This window comes from Eriocheir sinensis, unplaced genomic scaffold (genome assembly GCF_024679095.1).
Source record: "Eriocheir sinensis breed Jianghai 21 unplaced genomic scaffold, ASM2467909v1 Scaffold151, whole genome shotgun sequence".
Classification (NCBI taxonomy): Eukaryota; Metazoa; Arthropoda; class Malacostraca; order Decapoda; family Varunidae; genus Eriocheir; species Eriocheir sinensis.
This window is the reverse complement of record NW_026110862.1, coordinates 200,700-226,449: the sequence shown is the minus strand read 5'-3', so window position 1 is coordinate 226,449 and position 25,750 is coordinate 200,700. Positions and strand designations below refer to the sequence as shown.

The 25,750-nt window shown below is 44.5% G+C and overlaps 1 long non-coding RNA gene across 1 annotated transcript in view; it reads left to right on the top strand.

The window, feature by feature from the left end:
• The first annotated feature begins 4,618 nt into the window (after positions 1–4,618).
• LOC126990263 (uncharacterized) overlaps positions 4,619–25,750 on the top strand; it is a 28,442-nt gene continuing 7,310 nt past the window's right edge. The window contains exon 1 of the long non-coding RNA XR_007744184.1: positions 4,619–5,471. This is a non-coding gene — a long non-coding RNA (uncharacterized LOC126990263). The remainder of the gene's footprint in view (positions 5,472–25,750) is intronic.

Genomic DNA, 25,750 nt, shown 5'->3' with positions numbered 1-25,750 from the left:
TATGTATTATTATTATTATTATTATTATTATTATTATTATTATTATTATTATTATTATTATTGTTGGGCTGTTAAAGCCCAACCAACAGGTCCTGTTGGCAGTAAGGGCAGGCACCAGTACTGGTATTGGCAGTACTGTGTGACACAGTCAGGGCACCAGTCTGCTCATCAGTCTGGTGCTGTTGTAGAGTCAGTACTGTTAGGACCTGTCCTGTACTGGTACCTGCCCAGGCCAGCCCTACCCCCAGCTGGACCTGTGTGTTCAACCCTTTTGATGCTAAATCCTTGCAGCGAGGACCAGCGTAACTTGCCGATGGTGCTAAACCCTCGCTGTGATCACCAGTCGCACTCAAATTTCAAGGATATGAGAGTGTTCCAACACTATTTCTCACCCCACAGCACTGCCAATTGAGTGGGTTTTCCACTAAATTTGGTGTAAAATCATATCAGCCTAGAGCGGAAAAGCGCAGAAAATCTACGGACGAGTAACTGGTGGATGTTGTTGTCCAATATTGCAGCATTTTTGCATAGCTTCGCCTCACTGATTTTTTGACCATATAGTTGTAAATTTTGCATTTGGCAGTACTGCCCTGCCAGCACCCCATCAAGAGAGCTACTCAGTAATTGCCTTACAGCTGACCGTCACGCACGCACAAATGTACGTCTTCACAGGCAACACCCCCTGAACCTGCCTGTACGTTCGCAGGAGAGGCTTACATAACCGAATGTTATAGATCTTGGCCTCTTCTTTCCAAAGGTGTTTTTGTTTTTTGGCTGCGGTGAATTGTTTTTGAGATACAACGGTTGAAAGAGCGAGCACTAGCGTCACTTGCTGAACGTGCCTGTACATTTGCAGGAGAGGCTTACTTAACTGAATCTTATAGATCTTGGCCTCATCTTTCCAATGTTTTTTGTTTTTGTTTTTTAGCTGTGATGAATAGTTTTTGAGATGCTGAGGTCAAAAGAGACCCCCTCCCTCAGTTGGGCTGCCCGAGTGCGCCTGGGGGATAGTCTCGCTGCGAGCGAGTAGCAATGAAAAGGTTAACAGCTGCTGGCAGGTATGATTCAGTGTTCAGAACACTGACCTCTGAATCTAAGGATTGGTTAAGTCTGTGCAAAGCTTGAAGCCACAGCCAGCTTTGGTTCCCTGGGCCCATGTAAGGTTTGGGACATCAGTGAGTGGCAGGCAGTGATGAAACACTGCTGCCTTACAAATTTTTTGAATATTTTAATGCCCTCACTACCATGTGTTTATGCCAAAACAACACTGGCTGCCTGTTTTGCCTGCCCAAAACAAAGGAAATGTCAGCATCTGCCTGTAACATGCTCTAAGTACTGATGGCTGTGATATTTTGAAAGTGTTACTTGATTGTGTTGGAAATGCTGCAAACCACAGTAATAATGATGTCTGTGACATTTATTTCAGTCTGCCCTTAATGGCTGACACAACAAAAATCAGACATAGCCTTGTTGTCTTGCAAGATTTGAAACAAAACAATTACCAAAGAAAACTGTCACACCTGGTGACTTGTAAACTGTAACATTTGTTCTTCCTCAAGTCAGCCCAGTAATACTTAACACATGCCAGTGTGTACAGCATGATACTACAGCCAAGGAATTACTGTTTTGTGCCAAGTATGGAAACAGATAGTGTTTACTTTCACTTAATGGGATAACAAACCATTAGTAAGGGCACTCAGTACACTTGTAATGGAGTGTGTTAGCACGGACACACTCGGCCAGTGATGAGTCGTGAATGTTTCCCTCAACAGCTGAGGCCCCGGCCTTCAGGACTCCTGCCCGGCCCACTACAGAGAAAGACACCAACAGGTCACTGCTTTGTACACTCTCCACACTTTTATCTCCTCATCTATATAGAAAGAAGTATTCACTAGTAAATGATGCCCATGGAAGGGAAACTTAAGCACCTGAACTTGAAGAAGAAAATGTCTGAGGCTTCATGGTGAGGACTGTTTCAGGGACGAGCTGTTTGTAAGGAATTTTTGTAACTTACAGTTTACAGTATGTGTGGCCAGTGAGTCATGCTGCCCATCATTCTTCCTGGCGTTTCTTGCATGCACACACATCATCCTTTCCTTGGAAATGGCCAAACTGTCCCCATGAAGCTTTGGAGGTGATGAAAAAATTCTCAGGGTCAGCCTTTTTGCATCTTTGGGGAAATGCATCAATGTGCCAATCCACAGCTATAAACATTAGAAGGCCTGTGACCATGCCTCCATGCTCCTGTGGTCAGCGTGCCTGGCTGTTACTCCTTGGGCTCGGGTTCGAATCCCGGCCCGGGCAGTTGGCATGCAGGTCACCCAGGTGTTCATCCTCCCTTTGGGGCTGGTGGATAACTGTGTGCCTGGTTAACCCTTAAAGCGGTGGCTTGTTTTGCCCTGCAGTCTGTCCTCCCACGCAGGCATATTCGGCAAAAACATGCCTCTCTTCAATCTTTCATATCTTCACTTCTACTTACCTCACGTGACTGAATAAAGTACCATTGTAAAGTACACACCTTTAACTGTCCTTTGACGTTAAGTTGAAGACTATATAACCATTGCTGGAGCGAGTACGGAATATTGAAGGAGGATCACTGAAAGAACGTTACGTATTCTAGACAGTTTTCCATCCCTAGTGGACTTCCCTTTTTTGATTTAGTAATAAAGAGCATAACTTTTGTACAGTTTATGTGAAACACACCCAAACAAGCTTAACTTCCAGGCCTTCCTGATGCCCTTGGTGGGTGCTGTGGCCCCCATCTTGTGGATGAAATTCCCTGTAAGGTGAGCAGAGGTGGGTGTACATCTTGTCAAAGCTAACACAAGGCAGTACACACTGGCCAGTCAAGGCAGCATGGCTGGGTAGTGTTGGAAATAAAACACATGCTTACTTCACCACAAACAAAGTAAATCTGACGGCGCACCAAGTCAAAAAATGCTTGTTGAATGTTGTCCACACCGCGCCTTGAGCCCAGGCACCAGCTGTGACCCACTGTTGTCCACACCCGCGCTGTAAGGGTTAAACTCAATGTCAGCAGGACTTTGCATTTCAACATCATTATTGAATATTAACCCATAAAGGCCGACGATACCCCCCGCGTCTACCCCCCAAAGCCGCATCAATCGTCTTAAAATCAGCTCTTGCAGAATAACCTGGAAGCAATTTTAGCTGTAGTATTCATTTAAATACATCAGCATGTGAAATATTTTTGGTTAGCTCACCCTGATGCTTCAGAATAATCGCCGGTAGTTGGAGATTGTGGTGGCGTGCAACCCTCCGAGCTGGGCTAGACTGCTGAGGTGTCAGACTCGGTCCGTTGTGCGCCCAAGGCCTTTTCCCGGTCTATTATAGGCCTGTTTGTTTGTTTTTGGACCCTCTGTGACAGTGGGGCAGTCACAGCGTGACTTTTTTCAGGCATATGAGGACTGGCCACCTGCATTGGACCTCCGCATAACTGGCCTGCGTGCATCATCTCCTGACATCATTGCAGCCTTTTTGGTCCCCTTGGACGTTTAGGGGCACGTGCAGAAGCAACAGCCATTGCTACAGCTGCCGCAGCACTCGTTGTTGGCGTGGCAGAGGTGGTGGTCACTTTACTGGGGTCGGTCTATGGGACAGAGGTAGGGTGCGTGGGGGAGGTGGTGATGGTCCGGGGCAACAGTGTAGACATAAGCCTACTCCTCAAGCCAAATTAGCAGCACTACTAATGTTAGCGCAGTTATGATACGCGCTTAAAGTAGCTGTCCCATAAGGGATCTATCGGCCTGCGGTGACGCAGTCCCATATGGGCCCTATCGGCCGGGAGGGTTAAGTTAAGGGAGGGAAGTGACGGTGGAGGTTGTTTTGAAATGTATTGTTTGCTGCAGCACTGGACCACGGAAGGGGAAGCTTGTTCAGCGCTGGGAATGTGTCCTCAATGAATCAATTTGTTTACGCTTAAGTTTGGTGCCATTCTCTCTCTCTCTCTCTCTCTCTCTCTCTCTCTCTCTCTCTCTCTCTCTCTCTCTCTCTCTCTCTCTCTCTCTCTCTCTCTCTCTCTCTCTCTCTCTCTCTCTCTCTCTCTCTCTCTCTCTCTCAGGGCTCGGTTCTTCATTATTTACATCAACGACGTGGATGTTGGACTCAATAATCGCATTAGTTAATTTGCAGACGACACAAAGATTGGTAACTCGGTTCTCACTGACGAAGACAGGCAAAGCCTCCAAGAGGATTTACACAAAATTTCAGCTTGGTCGGATAGATGGGAGATGCCCTTTAACGTAGACAAGTGCAAGGTCCTTCAAGTTGGAACGAGGAATAAGAAGTTCGATTACAAAATGCGCGGCGTTAAACTCAAAAGTGTTCAATGCATCAAAGACTTGGGGGTCAAAATCGCGTCAAACCTCAAATTCTCACAGCAATGCATCGATGCAGCAAATAAAGCGAACAGAATGTTGGGCTTCATTAAAAGAAACTTTTTATTCAAGAATAAAGATGTAATACTCCCGCTCTACAACAGTTTAGTCAGACCCCACTTGGAATATGCGGTACAGTTTTGGTCTCCCCACCATGCAAAGGATATTGCTAAATTAGAAGGTGTTCAGCGTCGGGCAACAAAAATGATCCCTTCCTTGCGCAACAAATCCTACGAAGAAAGGCTTTCCACCCTTAACATGTTCTTTCTTGAGAAACGTTGCCTCCGAGGAAAACTGATCGAATGTTTTAAAATACTTAATGGTTTCATGAATGTAGACAGATCAACATTGTTTATGATCGATGACACTTTGCGCACGAGGAACTATGGCGTAAAACTCAGATGTAGACAAGTAAATTCAGACTGCACCAAATTTTTCTTCACCAACGTTGTAGTGCGAGAATGGAATAAGCTTCCACCATCAGTGGTCCAGTGTAACACGATTGACTCCTTCAAAAATAAGCTCGACCGTCACTTCCTTCAACTTAATATCAACTAGAGTAGAAATGCAATGTTTTGGAGTCTTCTGATTAATGTAAAATCACTTAGGTTTAAGGACAGACCACCAAGTCTGGACCATGGGGTCTGTGTGGTCTGATTTTCTATGTAAATCTATGTAAATCTCTCTCTCTCTCTCTCTCTCTCTCTCTCTCTCTCTCTCTCTCTCTCTCTCTCTCTCTCAAGCTTGACTCTGAATAAGAAAAAAAGTAAACAAATTGAATTAAATAAAAAAAATCCCTCTTGTGTCGCTTGTGCTTCCCAACAAACAAACAAACACAAAAATACATAAATAAAATAAATAAAGTAAATCCATAAAGGTGTTCATCTTATTTTTGTTCTTCTTTTAATATAATTTTTTCTCCTTTTTTATTTGCTATTTTTTTTCTTTTCATGAATTTATTGCTATCTCTATTGTTTACACAGGAAGAAGAAGAAGAAGAAGAAGACACACAGAGAGAGAAGAGGAGGAAGAAGAAGAGGAAGGACTTGTAATATGGCAGACATCAAACCAATGGTGAGTGTTAAATATTTTGTCTTTTCTTCCTTCCTTCCTTCCTTCCTTCCTTCCTTCCTTCCTTCCTTCCTTCCTTGCTTCCCTCCTTCCTTCCCTCCTTCCTTCCTTCCTTCCTTCCTTCCTGGCTCTTGTATGGATGGATAGATGCTTACAGGTATGGGTGAGAGGGGCCTGGGGGTTAATAAGGATAAATCTGGGTGTGATTGAAGAGAGGAAGGAGGAAGAGGAGGGGGGCTGTCTGTCTTCCCTGCCCTTTGATAGTATAGATGGATGAGCAAGGTCTGAGGCTAACCATTCCACAGCCTTCAGTCCAGGGTCTTGTAGTGCCTATAAGGAGGGTCTGGAGGTCTGCTAAAACATGCTGAGTAATGCACAGTGGAGGCATTAGCATAGGGGTGGTTAGGGCACTTTTTTTGGGAAGAAAGATCATTAACGAACAACAGAGAGAGTGGGGGATAGAACAGAGGGACACCACTGTGGACAGGTTTAGGGGCAGAACAGTGACCATCTTCCACAGTGGAGATAGAACAACTGGAAAGGAAACTGGAGAGAGAGAGAGAGAGAGAGAGAGAGAGAGAGAGAGAGAGAGAGAGAGAGAGAGAGAGAGAGAGGCCGAAGAACTGGGAAGGAAAAATAAATGTAAAGAAAAAAAAAGATTGAGATGAAATATGAATAAAATGTCATGAATATATGTGGAGTGTTTTGCTGGAATACACCACTCAAATATTACCCCAGTGTGCCCCAGTAATACCCCAATATTACCTGAAGGATGATGCCTCAGTGGACCCAAATATTACCCCAGTGTGCCCCAGTAATACCCCAATATTACCTGAAGGATGATGCCTCAGTGGACCCAAATATTACCCCAGTGTGCCCCAGTAATACCCCAATATTACCTGAAGGATGATGCCTCAGAGGACCCAAATATTACCCCAGTGTGCCCCAGTAATACCCCAATATTACCTGAAGGATGATGCCTCAGAGGACCCAAATATTACCCCAGTGTGCCCCAGTAATACCCCAATATTACCTGAAGGATGATGCCTCAGTGGACCCAAATATTACCCCAGTGTGCCCCAGTAATACCCCAATATTACCTCTAGGATGCCTGTTACCCCATTTTCATCCCAATATTACCTCTGATACCAAAGTGCACCCAGTATTACCCTCAAAATTAACTCAAGGTGTCCCAGTATTACCTCAGTGATGCTCTAGTGAATGCAATATTACAGCAGTGTAGCTCAGTAGTACTCCCACGGTGACCAAATATTACTTCAATATTGCTCCAAAATTACCCTGAAATACTGCAATATTACCTCACCAATATCCTAGTGGAGGAAGTATTACACCAGAGTATTCCAGTATTGCTCTGATATTACCCTAGTGTGCCCCAATATTACCTCTTATTCCCAAATTTATCCCAATATTACCCAAATACACCCCAGTATTACCTCAACAATATCCCAATGAACCCAGCATAACACCAGAGTATTCCAGTATTGCTCTGATATTACTAAGGTGCCCCAATATTGCCTCTTATTATGCTCATATGTATTGTAATATTACCCCAATGGTACACAATATTACCTCTAGAATATCACAGAGCAGCCCAGTGTATCCAATATTATCTCTGTAGGAGTCCACGTTAATATTAATGCTGGTTATCACTGGGGTAATATTAGGATCTGATGCTACTAAGGTACCCCAATATTGCTTCTTATGCCCATATGTATTGTAATATTACCACAATGCACCCATATATTACCTCTAGAATATCACAATGCAGGCCAGTATTACCTGCATGGTACTCAGTGTTAATGTTGGGTGCATTGGGGTATTACCGAAGTGTACTGTTCAGGGTAGACTTGGGTAATGCTGCTCTAAAAAGAAGTAGTTTTACCCACAGAGAGAGAAAAAATAGATATTGATTGATAAATTTGGAGAAATATATAGAATGAGAGAGAGAGAGAGAGAGAGAGAGAGAGAGAGAGAGAGAGAGAGAGAGAGAGAGAGAGAGAGAGAGAGAGAGAGAGAGAGAGAGAGAGAGAGGAAGGAAGAAAAAAGTAAAAGGAATGGAAGGAGAGAGAGAGAGAGAGAGAGAGAGAGAGAGAGAGAGAGAGAGAGAGAGAGAGAGAGAGAGAGAGAGAGAGAGAGAGAGAGAGAGAGAGAGAGAGAGAGAGAGAGAGAGAGAGAGAGAGAGATAGATATAGAGAGAGAGAGAGAGAGAGAGAGAGAGAGAGAGAGAGAGAGAGAGAGAGAGAGAGAGAGAGAGAGAGAGAGAGAGAGAGAGAGAGAGGAAGGAAGGAAGGAAGGAAGAAAAAAGTAAAAGGAATGGAAGGAGAGAGAGAGAGAGAGAGAGCGAGAGAGAGAGAGAGAGAGAGAGAGAGAGAGAGAGAGAGAGAGAGAGAGAGAGAGAGAGAGAGAGAGAGAGAGAGAGAGAGAGAGAGAGAGAGAGAGAGTGAGAGAGAGAGAGAGAGAGAGAGAGAGAGAGAGAGAGAGAGAGAGAGAGAGAGAGAGAGAGAGAGAGAGAGAGAGAGAGAGAGAGAGAGGAAGGAAGGAAGGAAGAAGGAAGGAATAAAAAAGGAAAATGAATGGAAGAGAGAGAGAGAGAGAGAGAGAGAGAGAGAGAGAGAGAGAGAGAGAGAGAGAGAGAGAGAGAGAGAGAGAGAGAGAGAGAGAGAGAGAGAGAGAGACAGAGCGAGAGAGAGGAAGAAAAGTAAAAGGAATGGAAGGAGAGAGAGAGAGAGAGAGAGAGAGAGAGAGAGAGAGAGAGAGAGAGAGAGAGAGAGAGAGAGAGAGAGAGAGAGAGAGAGAGAGAGAGAGAGAGAGAGAGAGAGAGAGGAAGGAAGGAAGGAAGAAAAAGTAAAAGGAATGGAAGGAGAGAATGTCAGAGAGAGAGAGAGAGAGAGAGAGAGTGAGAGAGAGAGAATTACATAGAATTACATAGAAAATCAGACCACACAGACCCCATGGTCCAGACTTGGTGGTCTGTCCTTAAACCTAAGTGATTTTACATTAATCAGAAGGCTCCAAAACGTTGCATTTCTACTCTAGTTGATATTAAGTTGAAGGAAGTGACGGTCGAGCTTATTTTTGAAGGAGTCAATCGTGTTACACTGGACCACTGACGGTGGAAGCTTATTCCATTCTCGCACTACAACGTTGGTGAAGAAAAATTTGGTGCAGTCTGAATTTACTTGTCTACATCTGAGTTTTACGCCATTGTTCCTCGTGCGCAAAGTGTCATCGATCATAAACAATGTTGATCTGTCCACATTCGTGAAACCATTAAGTATTTTAAAACATTCGATCAGTTTTCCTCGGAGGCGACGTTTCTCAAGAGAGAACATGTTAAGGGTAGAAAGCCTTTCTTCGTAGGATTTGTTGCGCAAGGAAGGGATCATTTCGTTGCCCGACGCTGAACACCTTCTAATTTAGCAATATCCTTTGCATGGTGGGGAGACCAAAACTGTACCGCATATTCCAAGTGGGGTCTGACTAAACTGTTGTAGAGCGGGAGTATTACATCTTTATTCTTGAATACAAAGTTTCTTTTAATGAAGCCCAACATTCTGTTCGCTTTATTTGCTGCATCGATGCATTGCTGTGAGAATTTGAGGTTTGACGCGATTTTGACCCCCAAGTCTTTGACGCATTGAACGCTTTTGAGTTTAACGCCGCGCATTTCGTATTCGAACTTCTTATTCCTCGTTCCAACTTGAAGGACCTGGCACTTGTCCACGTTAAAGGGCATCTCCCATCTATCCGACCAAGCTGAAATTTTGTGCAAATCCTCTTGGAGGCTTTGCCTGTCTTCGTCAGTGAGAACCGAGTTGCCAATCTTTGTGTCGTCTGCAAATTTACTAATGCGGTTATTGAGTCCAACATCCACGTCGTTGATGTAAATAATGAAGAGCACTGGGCCAAGGACCGAGCTCTGAGGGACGCCACTAGTGACAGGCGCCCACTCTGAGTTAAATTCGTCAATCACTACTCTTTGTTGTCTGTTGCTCAACCAATTCGCGATCCATTGGTTTACTTGACCGTCAATACCTATTTGCTTTAATTTGTAAAGTAATTTATGATGCGGGACTTTATCAAACGCTTTCTGGAAATCAAGATAGACTACGTCCAGTGATTTGGTTACGTCATAAACAGTGAAGAGGTCGTTATAAAAGGTTAATAGGTTTGATAGGCAGGATCTTTTGTTTCGGAAGCCATGTTGTGAGTCCCCAATCAATGAGTGGCTTTCAAGGTAATTCACAATTTGTCTCTAATTATGCCCTCAAGTAGCTTACCTACAACCGAAGTTAGACTAATGGGCCTGTAATTACCTGGTACTTTTTCTCCTTTCTTGAAAATCGGTGTCACGTTAGCCTTTTTTCAATCTGAAGGGACGATGCCTTGTCGCAAGGACATATTGAATACGGTTGTGAGGGAGGAGAGTATTTCGCTCTTTGTTTCTTTCAGCAGAGTTGGATATACTTTGTCAGGTCCAGGACTTTTATTTGTTTTAAGTGAATGGAGAGCTTTAAGGACTTCATCGGTTGTTATTTCAAAATTAGGCAATGCATGCTCGAGATTTACAATAGTACTGGTGTTGGTGGTAGCGAGAGGAAGACTGTTATTATTAAACACCGAGGAAAAGTAATTGTTTAAGAGGTTTGCAATGTGTTGGCTGTCAGTCACTAGTGCACCGTCGCTGTTTGTTAAAGGTCCAATACCACTTTTGATCGCCTTTCTGTTGTTTATGTAACTGAAGAAAGATTTCGGATTATTTTTACAGTTGGCTGCAATATTTTCTTCGTATCTACGCTTTGCCTGACCTACTAGTCTTTTTACTCGTCGCCTGGCATCATTATAAAGTCTAATGTTTTCAGGCGTGCTTTGTTCTTTCTTTAACCTGTAAAACAATTTTCTCTCATTGACTGATTGTTTAATTTCGCTATTAAACCACGGTGGGCTTTTATTAGTGTTAATTCGCTTCTCGCACAAGGGGACGAATGTGTTCTGCTGAGTGAGTAAGTAATTTTAAAACTTAGCCAGGCTTCCTCTACGTTGCCGTCATCTGATAGTTGTATTTCTGTTAGTTTTGTCGGATTTCTACGAAGTTAGCTCTTTTGAAATTGGGCACCTTTACTTTATTTTCAGTCACTGATGATTGAGCTTTAATGTCGACGCGCACTAATTTATGATCGCAAGAACCGAGGTGTTCTCCTACCGTGACACTACTGACTAGGTTATCTTGGGTCGTTATAACAAGGTCGAGTATATTATTTTGTCGAGTTGGCTCAGAAACCATTTGGCTTAGATAATTTTCTTCTAGAAATTCGATCATTCTATGTGACTCGCCTTCTGTACCTGACAGTATCCCAGTCGATATGGGGAGGTTAAAGTCTCCTAATATCAGTGAGTCGCTGTTATTAAGTGACTGCCTTAAGACGCTGTACATTTCAAGGTCGTCATCAGTGATTGCCCGGGAGGTCTGTAGGTGACAGATATATTTAAGTTGACTTTTGCAATGTTTACTCGCACGCACAAATGTTCAACGTTACTGTTTCCCGGTGTTTTGTCAGTGGGTTGCAAATAGCTTTTGACATAAAGGGCGACGCCACCGCCTCTACGGTTTACACGATCTTTGTTGAAGAGTCTGTAGCCATCTATGTTGTATTCGGAACTTAAATCAATATTTGTGGTGTCGATAAATGTTTCAGTTATAGCAATTATGTCAAAATTTTCTGTTAAAGCAAGACATCTCAGTTCATCAAATTTGTTTCTTAGGCTACGCGCATTGAAACTAAGGATTTTTAAGTTATCTAGAGGCTTGGTATTAGAGGTGGTGGTACTTGCGGGATCACGGTTACGGGTTTGTTGTGATGCTCGGCGTCTATTTACACGGGCGGGGTGGAGGGACGTGGCCGTGACTCGTTTTGTTCGGATGACACGCACTGCTTCGTTGAGGAGCCTTCCGAGTCTGGCTGCCCCGATGGGAGAAAGGTGCAATCCGTCCCTGTGAAAGAGCTCATTTTGTCCATAGAAATTGTCCCATGCGTTTAGGAACTCCACGTCAAGCTCCTACAAAGAGTCTGTAAGCGGTTGTTTAGGCTGAAGGCCTTACTGAAAAGTCGCTCTCCGCCCAAGTCCGTGGTAGAACTCCTGAAATCAAAATGTTAGGGGATTTAGTCTTATACTGCTGGATGAGCCTACGGTACTTCTCAGGAGTTCCTCAGACCGGGTCGTGGTGACGTCGTTCGTACCTGTGTGAATAACAAACAGTGAATCATTAGTAGCCTGGGGAGATCTCCTCAAGAGCAGCAGTTATGTCGTCGATCCCAGCACCAGGATAGCAATAGTTCCGTCTTCGACGAGGAACTCTGCCGCAGAACTCAACGACCTGCTGGCGACGCTTGGAGTCACCCACCAGGAAGGTGCTCTCCTGCTCGTCCTCCTCCTCCAGAATGGCAAACCTGTTGAAGCAATGAACAGGATAAATCGCTTGTCTGGCTGGCTTGGCTCCTCCATTCACGACGGTGAAGCCATCATGGTCGGTGCCACTAGCATCCTCCCGTTGCGTGGTGTTGTCCGCTGGTGTCGACGGTACCGCTGAGGGCAAGGGGGCGGTTGGAGAAGGGTTTGGCACCACAGCAACGTTAGCCTGGATGAATTCCTGCAAGGAGGCAACAGTGCGAAAGCTCTATTATTTTATTCTGACCTGCTTCCATCTTCTCTTCTTGCTCCTGCAGTCTTGTCTCGAGATGCTGCCTGGTGAGAGAAAGCTCTATAATTTTATTCTGGCCTTCTTCCATCTTCTCTTCCTGCTCCTGCAGTCTTGTCTCGAGATGCTGCCTGGACAGACACAGTCGACAGACTGCAGAACGCCCTGTAAAAAAGTGAGCTGAGAAGCTACCGTTACAAGTACTGCACTTCTTAGGCGCCATCTTAGCTGAAATGAAAGAGATAAAACACAGAGTAAAGGGATTAGGAAAGGGGTGAGGTGTGTGAGAGGTAGTTTAGTAATGGAGGAAAAGTGAGAGAGGAGAAGTAGGAAGGGATGTGAGGTGAGTAAAGAGGGGAAAGAGATGTGTGAGATCAAGGAGGGTTAGGAAATAGGTGAGGTGGGAGAGAGGAGTAGGAAGGGATGTGAGGTGAGTAAAGAGGGGGAAAGGGAGGCGGTGAGTGAGGTGTGTGAGATCAAGGAGGGTTAGGAAATAGGTGAGGTGGGAGAGAGGAGGAGTAGGAAGAGATGTGAGGTGAGTAAAGAGAGGCGGTGTGAGGTGTGTGAGATCAAGGAGGGTTAGGAAATAGGTGAGGTGGGAGGAGAGGAGTAGGAAGGGATGTGAGGTGAGTAAAGAGGGGGAAAGGGAGGCGGTGAGTGAGGTGTGTGAGATCAAGGAGGGTTAGGAAATAGGTGAGATGAGTGAGAGGGAGTTTGGGAAAGGAGGTAAGTGGGAGAGAGGAGGAGTAGGAAGGGATGTGAGGTGAGTGAGGTGTGTGAGAACAAGAAAGGTTAAGAAAGAGGCGAGGTAAGGTGGGTGAAGGGATGGGTAAATAGGATGTGAGGTAAGGTGAGTGAGGGGGGAAGGGCTTAGAAATATGTGGAGGTGAGGGAGGAGTAGGAAGGGCTAATCCTCAAGGGGATGAGGAGGAGCAAAAAGGGATGTGAGGTGAGCGAGGGTGGGGGGGGGCTTAGGTGAGGTGAGGGAAAGGGGTGTAGGAAGGGTTAATCCTCTAGGGGATTTAAAGAGGGTGTAATGAGGAGGAGCAGATTGAATCCTCAGGGAATTCAAAGGGTGGGTTGTCGACACACCCAAATCACGCGTGAGACACTCGGGAACACAAAGTCACACTCGGGACACACGAGTCCTGAGGCGAGTCCTGAGCCCTGAGGGACGCCACTAGTGACAGGCGCCCACTCTGAGTTAAATTCGTCAATCACTACTCTTTGTTGTCTGTTGCTCAACCAATTCGCGATCCATTGGTTTACTTGACCGTCAATACCTATTTGCTTTAATTTGTAAAGTAATTTATGATGCGGGACTTTATCAAACGCTTTCTGGAAATCAAGATAGACTACGTCCAGTGATTTGGTTACGTCATAAACAGTGAAGAGGTCGTTATAAAAGGTTAATAGGTTTGATAGGCAGGATCTTTTGTTTCGGAAGCCATGTTGTGAGTCCCCAATCAATGAGTGGCTTTCAAGGTAATTCACAATTTTGTCTCTAATTATGCCCTCAAGTAGCTTACCTACAACCGAAGTTAGACTAATGGGCCTGTAATTACCTGGTACTTTTTTGTCTCCTTTCTTGAAAATCGGTGTCACGTTAGCCTTTTTTCAATCTGAAGGGACGATGCCTTGTCGCAAGGACATATTGAATACGGTTGTGAGGGAGAGAGTATTTCGCTCTTTGTTTCTTTCAGCAGAGTTGGATATACTTTGTCAGGTCCAGGACTTTTATTTGTTTTAAGTGAATGGAGAGCTTTAAGGACTTCATCGGTTGTTATTTCAAAATTAGGCAATGCATGCTCGAGATTTACAATAGTACTGGTGTTGGTGGTAGCGAGAGGAAGACTGTTATTATTAAACACCGAGGAAAAGTAATTGTTTAAGAGGTTTGCAATGTGTTGGCTGTCAGTCACTAGTGCACCGTCGCTGTTTGTTAAAGGTCCAATACCACTTTTGATCGCCTTTCTGTTGTTTATGTAACTGAAGAAAGATTTCGGATTATTTTACAGTTGGCTGCAATATTTTCTTCGTATCTACGCTTTGCCTGACCTACTAGTCTTTTACTCGTCGCCTGGCATCATTATAAAGTCTAATGTTTTCGGGCGTGCTTTGTTCTTTCTTTAACCTGTAAAACAATTTTCTCTCATTGACTGATTGTTTAATTTCGCTATTAAACCACGGTGGGCTTTTATTAGTGTTAATTCGCTTCTCGCACAAGGGGACGAATGTGTTCTGCTGAGTGAGTAAGTGATTTTTAAGGCTTAGCCAGGCTTCCTCTACGTTGCCGTCATCTGATAGTTGTATTTCTGTTAGTTTTGTCGGATTTCTACGAAGTTAGCTCTTTTGAAATTGGGCACCTTTACTTTATTTTCAGTCACTGATGATTGAGCTTTAATGTCGACGCGCACTAATTTATGATCGCAAGAACCGAGGTGTTCTCCTACCGTGACACTACTGACTAGGTTATCTTGGGTCGTTATAACAAGGTCGAGTATATTATTTTGTCGAGTTGGCTCAGAAACCATTTGGCTTAGATAATTTTCTTCAGAAATTCGATCATTCTATGTGACTCGCCTTCTGTACCTGACAGTGTCGCCCAGTCGATATGGGGGAGGTTAAAGTCTCCTAATATCAGTGAGTCGCTGTTATTAAGTGACTGCCTTAAGACGCTGTACATTTCAAGGTCGTCATCGAGTGATTGCCCGGGAGGTCTGTAGGTGACAGATATATTTAAGTTGACTTTTGCAATGTTTACTCACGCACAAATGTTCAACGTTACTGTTTCAGTGTTTTGTCAGTGGGTTGCAAATAGCTTTTGACATAAAGGGCGACGCCACCGCCTCTACGGTTTACACGATCTTTGTTGAAGAGTCTGTAGCCATCTATGTTGTATTCGGAACTTAAATCAATATTTGTGGTGTCGATAAATGTTTCAGTTATAGCAATTATGTCAAAATTTTCTGTTAAAGCAAGACATCTCAGTTCATCAAATTTGTTTCTTAGGCTACGCGCATTGAAACTAAGGATTTTTAAGTTATCTAGAGGCTTGGTATTAGAGGTGGTGGTACTTGCGGGATCACGGTTACGGGTTTGTTGTGATGCTCGGCGTCTATTTACACGGGCGGGGTGGAGGGACGTGGCCGTGACTCGTTTTGTTCGGATGACACGCACTGCTTCGTTGAGGAGCCTGAGTCTGGCTGCCCTGATGGGAGAAAGGTGCAATCCGTCCCTGTGAAAGAGCTCATTTTGTCCATAGAAATTGTCCCATGCGTTTAGGAACTCCACGTCAAGCTCCCTACAAAGAGTCTGTAAGCGGTTGTTTAGGCTGAAGGCCTTACTGAAAGTCGCTCTCCGCCCAAGTCCGTGGTAGAACTCCTGAAATCAAAATGTTAGGGATTTAGTCTTATACTGCTGGATGAGCCTACGGTACTTCTCCAGGAGTTCCTCAGACCGGGTCGTGGTGACGTCGTTCGTACCTGTGTGAATAACAAACAGTGAATCATTAGTAGCCTGGGGGGAGATCTCCTCAAGAGCAGCAGTTATGTCGTCGATCCCAGCACCAGGATAGCAATAGTTCCGTCTTCGACGAGGAACTCTGCCGCAGAACTCAACGACCTGCTGGCGAATCATGGAGTCACCCACCAGGAAGGTGCTCTCCTGCTCGTCCTCCTCCTCCAGAATGGCAAACCTGTTGAAGCAATGAACAGGATAAATCGCTTGTCTGGCTGGCTTGGCTCCTCCATTCACGACGGTGAAGCCATCATGGTCGGTGCCACTAGCATCCTCCGTTGCGTGGTGTTGTCCGCTGGTGTCGACGGTACCGCTGAGGGCAAGGGGCGGTTGGAGAAGGTTTGGCACCACAGCAACGTTAGCCTGGATGAATTCCTGCAAGGAGGCAACAGTGCGAGAAAGCTCTATTATTTTATTCTGACCTGCTTCCATCTTCTCTTCTTGCTCCTGCAGTCTTGTCTCGAGATGCTGCCTGGTGAGAGAAAGCTCTATAATTTTATTCTGGCCTTCTTCCATCTTCTCTTCCTGCTCCTGCAGTCTTGTCTCGAGATGCTGCCTGGACAGACACAGTCGACAGACTGCAGAACGCCCTGTAAAAAAGTGAGCTGAGAAGCTACCGTTACAAGTACTGCACTTCTTAGGCGCCATCTTAGCTGAAATGAAAGAGATAAAAACACAGAGTAAAGGGGATTAGGAAAGGGGGTGAGGTGTGTGAGAGGTAGTTTAGTAATGGAGGAAAAGTGAGAGAGAGGAGAAGTAGGAAGGGATGTGAGGTGAGTAAAGAGGGGGAAAGAGAGATGTGTGAGATCAAGGAGGGTTAGGAAATAGGTGAGGTGGGAGAGAGGAGGAGTAGGAAGGGATGTGAGGTGAGTAAAGAGGGGGAAAGGGAGGCGGTGAGTGAGGTGTGTGAGATCAAGGAGGGTTAGGAAATAGGTGAGGTGGGAGAGAGGAGGAGTAGGAAGAGATGTGAGGTGAGTAAAGAGAGGCGGTGTGAGGTGTGTGAGATCAAGGAGGGTTAGGAAATAGGTGAGGTGGGAGAGAGGAGGAGTAGGAAGGGATGTGAGGTGAGTAAAGAGGGGGAAAGGGAGGCGGTGAGTGAGGTGTGTGAGATCAAGGAGGGTTAGGAAATAGGTGAGATGAGTGAGAGGGAGTTTGGGAAAGGAGGTAAGTGGGAGAGAGGAGGAGTAGGAAGGGATGTGAGGTGAGTGAGGTGTGTGAGAACAAGAAAGGTTAAGAAAGAGGCGAGGTAAGGTGGGTGAAGGGATGGGTAAATAGGATGTGAGGTAAGGTGAGTGAGGGGGGAAGGGCTTAGAAATATGTGGAGGTGAGGGAGGAGTAGGAAGGGCTAATCCTCAAGGGGATGAGGAGGAGCAAAAAGGGATGTGAGGTGAGCGAGGGTGGGGGGGGGCTTAGGTGAGGTGAGGGAAAGGGGTGTAGGAAGTGTTAATCCTCTAGGGGATTTAAAGAGGGTGTAATGAGGAGGAGCAGATTGAATCCTCAGGGAATTCAAAGGGTGGGTTGTCGACACACCCAAATCACGCGTGAGACACTCGGGAACACAAAGTCACACTCGGGACACACGAAACACTCAGAAACCCAAGCACAAGCACGAGTAAACACCCTCAAGTCACTCGCAAAAACACCGGAAGTACAACAGCACTCTCAAAACACTTTGAAACCCACGCAGAGCACTATAAACATCCAAATCACACGTAAAAGCACTGGAAACACAACACACTCGAAACGCAGAACACTCGAAAACAGCCAAATCACACGCAAAAACACCGGAAACAAAACAGCACACTCAAAACGCTCTGAAACCCACGCAGTACACTTAGAAGCAGCCAAATCACACGCAAAAACACCGGAAACACAACACACTTGAATCACTCTGAAACCCTCGCAGAACACCCGGAAACAGCCAGATCACACGCAAAAACACCGGAAACACAACACACTTGAATCACTCTGAAACCCACGCAGAACACCCGGAAACAGCCAGATCACACGCAAAAACACCGGAAACACAACACACTTGAATCACTCCGAAACCCACGCAGAACACCCGGAAACAGCCAGATCACAATCAAAAACACCGGAAACACAACCCACTTGAATCACTCTGAAACCCACGCAGAACACCCGGAAACAGCCAGATCACACGCAAACACACCGGAAACACAACACACTTGAATCACTCTGAAACCCACGCAGAACACCCGGAAACAGCCAGATCACACGCAAAAACACCGGAAACACAACACACTTGAATCACTCTGAAACCCACGCAGAACACCCGGAAACAGCCAGATCACACGCAAAAACACCGGAAACACAACACACTTGAATCACTCTGAAACCCACGCAGAACACCCGGAGACAGCCAGATCACACGCAAAAACACCGGAAACACAAATCACAGAGGCAACCACAGGCAGAAACCACAAGCGAACACACACCAAACACGTGTCGGGAAATCACAGGCAACACACAAGGTCCACAAGCGAGAACACACAAACGCCCAAGAGCACGACGAAAACACAGGGCAAGCGATGTTGTGGGGCGCAGCGGGGTGAGGTCACGACCTTCTCTCAGCAGAGGTCGGGTGTGAATGAAGCAGAGGTCGGGTGTGAATGAGCAGAGGTCGGGTGTGAATGAGCAGAGGTCGGGTGTGAATGAAGCAGAGGTCGGGTGTGAATGAGAGAGAGAGAGAGAGAGAGAGAGAGAGAGAGAGAGAGAGAGAGAGAGAGAGAGAGAGAGAGAGGAAGAAAAAGAAAAAGGAATGGAAGGAGAGAATGTCAGAGAGAGAGAGAGAGAGAGAGAGAGAGAGAGAGAGAGAGAGAGAGAGAGAGAGAGAGAGGAAGGAAGAAAAATAAGGAATGGAAGGAGAGAAGAATGAGAGAGAGAGAGAGAGAGAGAGAGAGAGAGAGAGAGAGAGAGAGAGAGAGAGAGAGAGAGAGAGAGAGAGAGAGAGAGAGAGAGAGAGAGAGAGAGAGAGAGAGAGAAGAAAACAGACAACTACCAATAAATTAACACCACTACAATAAGAAGCCATGTGAAAAAATCCTTGGTGTGCAGAATAAACTAACTTTTGTGGGATGTTTAAAGTATTTGTGGCAGCATTATTTAGCAGACGGATTTCAGTGAGATAATCCTCACATTTATTCTTCACATCCATTGAGCAGCTGCTGATCCACCAGTAGACCAAACTCCACCCTCTCTTGTGGAAGTGGTGGAGTCCGTGAGGAAGTTCTAGGGTGCAAAGGCAGGTGGGGTCTGCAATATCAGTGTGGAGATGTCAAAGGACTGTTGCTGTGGCTTCCTAGTAAAGAGGAAGGGTCACACTACCACAAGGGTACTAGTCCTGGAAATGCACTAAACTCCTACAAAAGCCTTGTCAAATGTGTGTTTCTTAGGTTCATGGCACAGAAGAAGGGTCAAACTACCCCTGGAATTTCCCTCAAAAACTCCTGTGATAGCCTTGTCTAATATGTGCCGAGATGGGGACGTGTTTTTCGCCTAGTGTACCCCCATTGATACCCTAATATAGCCTAGTTATGCCCTAATATACCCCCAATAATACCCCAATGTACCCCACAGTACGTGCACCCTACATCACACAGGTTCAGTACGTTTCCTGGCCAGGAGGAGGTGACGGAATTGTTTGGTAAAGAATTCTTCATTCCAAAAAGTCACTTAATATTTATAGTATCCAATTTCTTGTGCAGAACATTGAATGAACAAAAATCAGGTGTCTTTTTACCCCAAGGAAACCCCAGTATCACCCCAAGGAAACATTCATCTTGCCCCAATGATCCTGAATTGCCGACTGTAGCTCAAGGCTCATTAGGGTAACGGACGTCTTTTTTCCCAACTCTGTGCCCGTAGGTTTGAAGGACTCATCTGGGGGCTGAATTCTGTCTGAATGAGAAATGTTTTGCCTGCAGATTCAAGCAACTATATATACAGATAGACAGATAGATAGATAGATAGATAGAGATAATCTGACACAGTGAATCATCTTATTTTATTTCCTCCTTGAGAGAGAGAGAGAGAGAGAGAGAGAGAGAGAGAGAGAGAGAGAGAGAGAGAGAGAGAGAGAAATAGAAATCAAATAAGTATAATATTATTTAATCTTTTCTTGCAGAGTACAATGCAGTCAACAAACAGATTGATTTAAACGATGAACTAAATAAAATGAAAGTCATTTTGTGAGTTATCTTTCACTGTGTAAGTTGTGTCAAATGACAGTTTAGTGAACAACTACACTAAAATGTAACATGCAAAATAGTAAAATAAAGGAAAGATTAGTGGCACAGTGAAATAATAAAAAACAAAAACTGGAAAATAAATAACAATAATAATAAATAAGTAATTAGAAAATACAGTAAGATATACTAAACAAAACACTATAATATAACGTAAAAGTTAGTGTCACTGTAAAAGCCTTGTGTAAATGTTCCCATGTCAAAGGTTCCCTAGAAAACCAGTTTTAAGTCTATGCAGGTTGGCGCTGTGTGAAGGAGGCCTCTCACTACCACCAGGCTCACAAAACTACCCCTGTTAGTGCCTAAAACTCCCCCAAAAGCCTTGCCTAAATGTTCTCATGTCAAAGGTTCCCTAGAAAACCAGTCATAAGTTTACACAGGTTGGCGCCGTGTGAAGGAGGCCTCACACTACCACCAGGCTCACAAAACTACCCCTGGAAGTGCCATCGTCTGTCCCTCTTAACCTCTATACATACCAAACTTGACAAGGTACAATGTAACAAAGAGTAACACAATAACAGATGACTGTGGCAGGTGAACCAGCTGTTACAACACTAGTGTGGATGATATGAAGTTAACCCACATTCCAGTATTTGCGAGGCGGCCACCAGCTAGCGAGTGGCCACGTAGGCTCCGCTGCCCACCACCTGAACGCTTACACGTCATCAGCCAACATGGACATGCGTGCCCTCCATAACATTTCTACAAATATCTCTCAACATACATACATACATACATGATTATTAGTGTGCATAACTAATAGTACTGTAATATATGGACATGTTTGGCCGCTGTGAGTGCTGTGGTCCACTGCAGTTCAGATTATTTGACTTTAAATGTATAAGGAAAATATTGTCCCATTATTCTCTGCCTGAGATGTCCATATTATTATACCACCACCCAAACACACATTTAACAAGGCTTTCGGAGGAATTGTGGGTCTTTCCAGGGGTAGTTGAGTGACCCTGGTGATAGTTTAACTGTTGTTCTGTACCATGAACCTAAGAAACACACATTTGACAAGGTTTTCATAGTAGTTTCTGCCATTTCCAGGGGTAGTTTGATGACCCTTGTGGTATTGTGACCCTTCTTCTGCACCATGAACCTAAGAAACACATTTAACAAGGCTCACATAGGAGTTTCAGGCATTTCCAGGGGTAGTTTGATGACCCTGGTAGTATTGTGACCCTTCTTCTGCACCATGAACCCAAGAAACACATTTAACAAGGCTCACATAGGAGTTTCAGGCATTTCCAGGGGTAGTTTAGTGACCCTGGTGGTATTGTGACCCTTCTTCTGTACCATGAACCCAAGAAACACATTTAACAAGGCTCACATAGGAGTTTCAGGCATTTCCAGGGGTAGTTTAGTGACCCTTCTTCTGTACCATGAACCCAAGAAACACATTTAACAAGGCTCACATAGGAGTTTCAGGCATTTCCAGGGGTAGTTTAGTGACTCTGGTGGTATTGTGACCTTTCTTCTGTACCATGAACCCAAGAAACACATTTAACAAGGCTCACATAGGAGTTTCAGGCATTTCCAGGGGTAGTTTAGTGACCCTGGTGGTATTGTGACCCTTCTGTACCATGAACCCAAGAAACACATTTAACAAGGCTCACATAGGAGTTTCAGGCATTTCCAGGGGTAGTTTAGTGACCGTGGTGGTAGTTTAAGTGTTGTTCTGGACCATGAGTCTAAGAAACATACATTTGCCAAGACTTTCCGTAAGAGTTGTGGGCCTCTGCATGGGTAGTTTTATGACCCTGGTGGTAGTGTGACCCTTCCTCTGTACCATGAACCACTAAATTCCTTCCCAGCAGCAGCTTTCTCCTTCTCCATTCCTTCCTTGTTGGCCTCATTGTCAGGCAAGCACAGTGCAGGGAGGTGCTACAATATACCCAATCAGATCAGGAGACTCCGGAGATGGTGGTGTTGACGGCTGCATGTTCACTAGATGCCCTGTATTGGGGGGAAAGGAGAAGGGAATCACCAGCAAACAAACTGTGAGACAAAGGAGAAAAGGAAACAACTAAGAGAAAGGGAAAGAAAGAAAGGTTACTGACCCAAAAATCTAACAGAAGGGTTTGCACAGGTCCACTCATGAGCTGATTTTTGAGGATAACAATTGTAAAGCATAAAAATACCCCTGAAAATGCCCTGTGAAAGCATTTGTAATTATATTTCTCAGGTTCAGGGTACAGAGGAAGGGTCACACTACCACCAGGGTCTTAAAACTACCCCTGAAAATGCCTCAAACCTCTACCAAAGCCTTGTCAAATGTGGGTTTCTTTAGGTTCATGGCACATACATTGGGTCACACTACCACCAGGGTCTTAAAACTATCTTTGAAAATGCCCAAAACCTCTACCAAAGCCTTGTCAAATGTGGGTTTCTTTAGGTTCATGGCACATACATTGGGTCACACTACCACCAGGGTCTTAAAACTATCTTTGAAAATGCCCAAAACCTCTACCAAAGCCTTGTCAGGTGTGGGTTTCTTCATGTTCAGGGTACATTGAAGGGGTCACACTACCACCGGGGTTCTAAAACTAGCCCTGGATGTGATGTATACAGTGGGTTTAACACCTTCACACCCACAGTACTGCTTCATTTTCCTCTGTACCATGCAGGGAACCAATCTCCTCCTGGTGCTGAGGGAAATGTGTGCTACCTAATATATGGACGTATTTGGCCGCTCGTAGAAGGTGCTCAGCTTCTTAGACTGTTTTGTGATCCCAGTGATAATTTTGCATGGCTTCTGCACCTTGAACTGGAGAACCATCCTTGAAAACTAGATTCATTTAATTATATTGGCCTCTACCGTACATACTAATTAAATATCATCCATTCCATACCAACTGTCATGTCAATCTCAATGCAGCCTGAACCAGTCAGGGCAGTTGTATAGATGTATAGCATAGTCTCAGTTCACCTTCCCAGTGGTGCCGCCTTGCTCCTTGGCACCTTTCTGAGCATGCTTTGGTTACATGTGTCTTTGTTACCTCTAAATCTAGCCTCCTTACATAGCTCTGCCTTCCTAACACTGCTGTCAACACGTTGCTGCTCTATGATAAAACAACTGCCTGGCTTGATTTTCTGGTTAAGGTCTATGTTCTTATACATGTCTGGCTCCCATTACAACTATTTTTCAAGGGCTTTGATACCTCTGGATGTAGTCTCCTTACATGAACTTGCCTTGCTAAAACTGATGTTAAGACTTTAGCATTACTGCTATAAAAAAATTAAAAAACAGCTGCGTGCGTATTTATTTTTGGATCAAGGTCCAGATTTTTATGTATCAGGCTCCCATTACGACCATTTCCCAAGGCCACAGAGAAGGTTAGCTGGGTTCCCGTGGGTGGTTTTCCAGCTCAATCACCAGGGTTACAATACAGTCGGGGGCTTCGTGGTGCAGTGGTTAGCACACTCGGCTCACAACCAAGAGAGCCCGGGCTCAATTCTCAGGCAACTCCTACTACAAGAGGCTTTTTAAATAGGCGTACTTTGGTTCTAATATGTTTAAAAATACTGGCCTAACCCCTAAAGGGCGGGGATGTACCATGAAATCACCACTTTCAAGGCTTCAAAAAATCACTTTCAGCCCTCTCTCAATTGTGCCCACACTGAAAGCTGTTTTGGGAGGAGGACGAGGCTTATGAGGAGTCTAGGTCACTGGCCGTGGACACTCGGGTGCAGAATCAGATGAGGAAGGTACAAAAACCTCTCCTCCTGTCATTGTTACAGTCACAGCATCACTGAGAGTGTCACGAAGGAGTTGTGTGGCAGCCTGGGAGTCACGCTGACCCTTAAATTCCCACGCAGACTGCAGAATTACGTAGGATTAGGCAGACTGCAACAACACATCACTCGCCCTTCACCTGGCAGCCAGAAAATACCATTCACCCACCCTTTAGGGAGTCCCCTGGCACACACCTTTAACAGGGCTTTTGTAGGAGTTTTTGGACATTTCCAGGGGTAGTTTAATGACTGGTGGTAGTTTAACCTTTCCCATGTATCCTGAATCTAAAAGAAACAGCCATTAGAACCTGATTAAACTTCTTTTTGGTCTTTGAAAGTAGTTGTAATGAGAGGCCGAACTGTTTGAGGGCCATAGGGTAGGCGGTGGCTGAGTGATTATGTGCTGGGCCAGCATTCACCACGCCATGGACAACGTTGATTTGAATCCCCACGCTGCTACCTGGGATTTTTCAGTCACCGCTGAGTGGCCTAAGACTACCCACATGTTGTCCTGAAGACAACCCATCAACCCTGACTCTAGAAGAAACCGTCCAAGTGAATCAAGAATGAGTTCCGGGGGGCAGCATGAGCCAAGCATAACTGGCGCCACTATAAAAAAAAAGTTGCCTGCGCCATGACAGGCTTGGGCCAACCACCAGCTAGGCGCCTACCCTGAAGAAAGCCTACTGGCGCTATAGGCTGAGATGTCAAAAAAATAAAAAATAAAGAAAAAATCTTTAAAAAGCCGTCCCAAAGACATTAATTTAACAGGGCCCTGGTGGTAGTTTAACCCTTGCACTGTACCATGAACAGAAAAAACACTCATTAGAACCTGACTGATCTTCGTTTCGGCCTTTGCAAGTAGTTGACGTGAGGGAGCAAAGTGTCCGAGGGCCATATTTTTAAACATTTTGTCGCCAAAGCACACATATTTAGCAAGGCTTTCTTAGTTGTGGGCATTCCAGGGGTGGTTTTATGACTGGTGGTAGTGTGACCCTTCTAATGTACCACAAACCCTAGGAAAACGCTCATTAGAATAGATTAATCTCCTTTAGGGCCTTTCCCAGCAGGCACATCAACGTTGATTCAACGTTGATTTTGCGTCAGGCCCTTACGTAGCATCTACGTTGAGAATTGATTGATTTTGAAAGTTTTTTTAATGTAATATTTCCAACGTATAATCAATGGTGGAATTTCAACATTGAACTGACATCTGGTTTTCAACGTTGAATCATGCTCTGTTTTTCAATGTTGGAATTCCCGTTGAATTCCAGTTGAAAAACTGACGTTGCTCACCCGACGTAGAATCAACATTAGATTTTCAGCATTGCTCCAGGTCGTGAAAATTGTTCACCAGACTATACTAACATCAGTAAACAGTCTAGTCTATAGTCTTTGGTGAAGCACATGCTGTCTGTATTCGATCTTGAGCTTAGATTGAATGTAAATCCGACATATGCTTCACCATGACCCAGAACCATGGACTTTGTCTCAGGAAAGGTCTTTGCATTGTTTCTGGTAGTGAGATATAGTCTGGAAAAGAAATGTACAGATTTTCATTACTACCAACTCAACATTTATGAGTTATTTTAGCTATCACATTAGAAAGTGAGGACCAAGATTGGATAGACTATAAAGTTAGTTATGTGCAACTGGTACACAATTGCTTAGTTTACATACTGAAAATCAATAGGTATTTCATCGTCATTTCAGTACACACATTAAAAGGGCTATTCCAATACCACATTAAACATCACCCATACTGAACACATGAATAACTTAAACACTTGACTTTAGCTAAAATTTAAGTTGATTTTGAGTTTAACATTACTGAACAATGGTTTCTCAGAGTAGGTAACATCATTTTGAAACTGGGGAAAGTTACAGAAACAGTTGCAGTAGGTAAAATAAAGTGTCTGTATATGTGTACCAACATTATTATTATTATCTTTACCTTTCATGTCATTTGCATAAAACATCTTGTAAAGGCGTTTTTCACTACATGGACTTGTATGTTAGCTAAGTACATAGTACAA